The sequence below is a fragment of the Protopterus annectens genome, chromosome 16.part0 (genome assembly GCF_019279795.1).
Source record: "Protopterus annectens isolate FY-2018-M chromosome 16.part0, PAN1.0, whole genome shotgun sequence".
Lineage (NCBI taxonomy): Eukaryota > Metazoa > Chordata > Ceratodontiformes > Protopteridae > Protopterus > Protopterus annectens.
In genome coordinates, this window is record NC_056750.1 from 469,661,276 (window position 1) to 469,666,034 (window position 4,759).

The following is a 4,759-nucleotide window of genomic DNA, read 5'->3' on the forward strand; positions in this document are numbered from 1 at the left end:
TATGAACCTTATGTGATTAAGTGTCTTTGTATAAGGAACAATGTAAAATCAATCTGTAGATCAAGACTGTATAGGAATATTATGCATCAGAGGGGAATTTTTGTAATAAAGAATACAATGCTAACATTTAGCAGTTCTGCCATATTACTTCAAATATTTCTAGGATAATAATGATGGTGAGACTTGCAGGATATGTAATTAAGTGGCTTGTCACACAAGGTGTTGATTCTGTTGCCAGCTCAGGCTGATATGTCTAACTTGTCAGACTGCTCTGTTCTGTGTCTTCATATTGACTGCATCTTCTTTGGCCCTGACATCTCAAATGTTTTACCTGTAAACATATGCAGCAACCATCAAGTTGAAGATTTCAAAGATAGAGAAGTGGGACGCCATGTCACCACTCCTAATTTGTCACCACTGTTCAGGCTTGCAGGATGGCATCCACTATGAAAACCCTAAACCCAACTTCTGAAATAATTACCATTTGAGGCATTTTGTTGAAATGTATACCCATTAAACTTTATGGGAAAATCAGTAAAGCATTATTTTTTGTCAGGGGGAAGCCTGCTTGCACATCTCCATGTGGGGGACTGCCTCCCATACAACTTTTACTTATGTCTACTAACTCCATGATTGCATGAACATCAGAGAAAAAGAACACTCAGTAGCAGTTAAACAGTGTCACATAACTGTGTTCTTGCATTACAGCAACAGTGCAAAGTCCCAGGAGACAGTATGTTGGAAAGTTTGTTTTAGCTGTTATCTTTCCAAAGAATCTAAATTTGAACAGGTTTTGACCTCAGACAGAATGTGAGGTACTCTGAGGGATCACAATGCCATGAAACTTTACAGGCTTGATATGATCAAATATGTTCACAGTGGTTGAGGAAGAGTGCTGCAACTTGAAAGGAATCTGTTTGGCTTAGCAATACCTATCATCATACCACTCAACCTGCAGTCAATGAAAATAGGTACAAAGACCCTTGAAAAGGGAAAACAAAATTCTAGACATCTAATCAGTGCAAAATTTGAATACCAAATAGCACATAACACTTTCTACCTGCAGTAGGAATGCGAGATAGTAGTCAAAAACACATTTATAAAACAGTAAGTAACAAAAGTGATAGAAAACTATAAGCATATTATTAAAGAGACAGTGAAAAATCTGTGGATATTAATGCAGTCTATTACAAATTTTACCACACAAGATAAGTATTTTTCTTCTGAAAAAGGGAGATATAAGATGTGTATCTGCTTTCTTTAAATTATTGATGCCACTAATATATTGGTCATGCAGTACTATTTTCCATGTACAAGACAGATTCAAAAACCATGTGTGATGAGGGAGATTCATAATATTGTGTGGTGTGAAGTGGTAAATCATGCCCGGAAATAGGAACATACCTCCAAAAATAGGTGCATCATGTGCAGGGGTAATTCAGGCCTGTTAATAGGAAGTCTCCTCTAAAACAGGGACAAGTGAGAGGTCTGTCTGTCATTAATGTCAATAAAGACAAAGACAGAATCTAGTGAGTGGAATTGATGATTTGTGCAGTTCCACTTAATTACTTGTAATTTTAAAGCTGTTGTCAGCTCATTTCTATAACACTTCTGCTGTACACTAGCAAACACCCTCTTTTTAATAATTAATTATTAGTATTCCAGGACAATTTGGTAAACAACTGGAGGAAATAGTTGCAGAAAGTTGTTTTTCACAGTTTTGCTTCTGGTATAGTAGAAAAACATAAGGAGGTATAAAACCTTGATAACAACCTGGCAGATGTTGAAAGAACCAGCAGAAGTGATGAGAAAGTGCTGCTTTGTCAGACTGCTCACATTGGGTGGAAGATGATGTGTTCCCTGTCAGCTGTTTGCTTCTACACAAGCTGTAATCTGCAAATAAGAACTGGCCTCATGAGGGAGCAATGTAAGCTTAGTGATACCAAATTAGTTTTAGTAACTCTCAAACACCCAGAAAAAATAGGCCTGTCTACAGAAAAATACTAAAAGCATTTAACTTCAAACAAATGTTTCATCTTTTTGAGATGTGCAAAAGCACTAAAACTGAGCTATAAAATCAAGAAATGTCTGTGTTTGCATTACAAAGATGTGATTCTTTCAGGATATTTTATCTACTTGAAAACACCACAGTGCAAAATAGCTTTGTGTTTATTTCTTATAATAAAAATTTCTCATACAGGAATAGATTTAGACATCTGAGGATTAATGTAGTGTGGAGTCTGCAGCAGGATTAGTAGAATGAATGTTCAGCAGGATTATCAGAAACAGGAAACCAGCTTCAAAGTTAACAAATCCATGAAAACCTTTTTTTATAGTTACCTTTGCTGTAACTGACTGGTTGTGGTCCAGATTTTGGTACTCAGAATCTGAATTTATTTTTCAGTATAACCAGAGATATAAATTCGTAACTAAAATGCCACTCAGACTACATTTCTATCATTAAATGCATTACAAATACTTGGCTTTGAGAACTGTTCTTCAGTGGGTGGGGGCAACAACATTAGTGCTACGTGTGTTTCTTTCTGATTACATACAGTGTTCTGCAGCCATTTATTTTCTGACAGTAATGTTATAAAACATAGAGCTGTTGAAGAAAAAAATAGTGGGCATACTTTAAATAATGCACCCTTTTCAGGATGGCAGCTTTCAAGATAGGGTACTTCCCAATAAATGCAGAGAACACTGGTGCTTAAAACTGATAATGTTTATTTTTCCACAATACTGATGTGTTGTCTGCTCATTTCACAGATCAGAAATATCTAGAAAAAATAAATAAATAAGAAAACTATTGTCTTCTGTTACTGCATACTGAGCAATACTAAGAAATGTGGAAATACCACATGATTTCTTAAACTAAATATTTTTTTACTCCTGAAGTTGATTGCTTCAGGTAGTCAAATGCAGATAAAATCTGGAGAAAATGTTGCTGAATTTAAAATTGTGTAATAGCACTTTGACATTATTATTAAAATAACAAACAGATGAAGCAGCTATGATCTGAAATATAAACTGGAAAAGAAAAATAATCATAGTTCAATATAAGTGCAAAATATAGCTGGATTAAATGATGATGACTTATGTAAAAACTAAAGTAAATAGTTTGGGGGCAAATTTGGAATTGTCTATGAAGTGTTTACAATAGAAGGCAAACAGAAAATTCAAAATCAGATAATGTAGCAGCTGGTAGGGCAACAGTCTCAAGAAATCTTCCTTTCACATGTTCCTCTAGGCCTTATTCCTCCCTTCATTCTTCAACGGTTCCAGGATAACTAGCATACACTTGCCCAAGTATGGACCACTATACCTAGAAACTAAAAGAAATGTATTTTTTTATCTTATCCTGAAGTTCACCACTATCCAAACATGCCTGCAGTGCAATAATTTCACTTTTCTTCTAACCTTGAGTACTCTCACAGGGCACTGATGTTAGTTTCTTGGAAATGTGCTTCTTCTTCATGATGCACAGGACACAGTTGATAAGATTAATTTACTTTAGTATCTCCAGTCAGATTACAATTTCATTCACCTGGAATGGAAGTACAGAAATACTGTTAAGCTTGAGAATCCTCAGTAAGAATGTGAGTACCTGGTTTATAGTGACTCTTACAAACTTGGTTCCTAGATATGTGTTACAAATTGCATGCAGACATATAACAAAATAAGTAAGATACATAGCTTTCTTAAAAAGTGAATTTTAATGAGTTAATAGGTGCTGTCTTCTTCCTACCTTTCTTCCTGGATTCAGCCAAACCATCATTTTTTTCCTGACTTGCAAAGCAGAACTAATTAGTGAAGTTATTCTCAGGAGTTAATAGGGTTCTTTCACCTTCAGATTACAAAATGTACAATACATTTATGACTCTGAGGAAGGAAGGAAGGAATGCAATTATAAATAACAGTGACAAAAAACTGTGAATTTTTAGCCACAAAAGTTTTATGACCCCAATGGATGTGAAATAAAAAAGTATATGTTGCTGTAAGTGTTTTTCTTGACAAGAAACGTTTAACTGTGATAGGCAATTAATATAAGAGTAAGAGAGACAATGTCATAAAGAAAGTATCATAACATTTCATTTGGCCTAAACATAGTGTGCACTAAATAAGGTGACAAGGATACAAATGGTGTAGAGAGGAACAACTGCTAAGTCATGTTTTTAATATTTGTGGAAGGAGTTGGATCATTCTGTAAAGAGGAAATTTAACTCTGTAGAAAATGAATATTCTGTTTAAGGCACAGTTTCCCTTTAAGTTTCAATCCATGCATGGAATAACAGCAACAACTAGTATGTGAAGGCATACTTACTGCTTAATTTACTGCTTAATTTAGCAGAAGGAACCCCATAGCTCTAGAGAAAGCAAAACTCAGTTTGCATCAGCTTATTAAAAATATAGTTCTGATGCAGGAAAAAAAATTATCTACAAGAAAAAGAACATAAAATACTCCTGGTACTCCAGAGTTTTATTTTACTTAAAATATACTAGCTCATCCTTTATGTTCATGCTTTTAGCATGCTAACTCTTTAGCAATCAGCAGGCCTTGTAAGTATTGGTACAGGACAACAGCTTGTGACTCATAGTTGTAAAGGCATACGTCCCATCCTTACCCAGCTCTCTCTCTCAATCTCATTTGGATGGTAGTTTTCATATATGTATGGTTACCACTCATCCCGTTGTCAGTGGGACACTCACAGGTTGAGCTATCTCATTCCATTGCCTGCACTGGGAAACAGTGGGACTT

General features: G+C 35.2%; 1 long non-coding RNA gene across 1 annotated transcript; it reads right to left on the bottom strand.

Moving 5' to 3' along the window:
- Positions 1–2,710: 2,710 nt before the first annotated feature.
- LOC122791072 lies at positions 2,711–4,434 on the bottom strand. Its single transcript, XR_006363068.1, has 2 exons — positions 3,421–4,434; positions 2,711–3,332 (listed from the first exon to the last, which is right to left on the bottom strand). It is a non-coding gene; the product is annotated as an uncharacterized LOC122791072 (long non-coding RNA).
- Between the last annotated feature and the right edge of the window lie 325 nt (positions 4,435–4,759).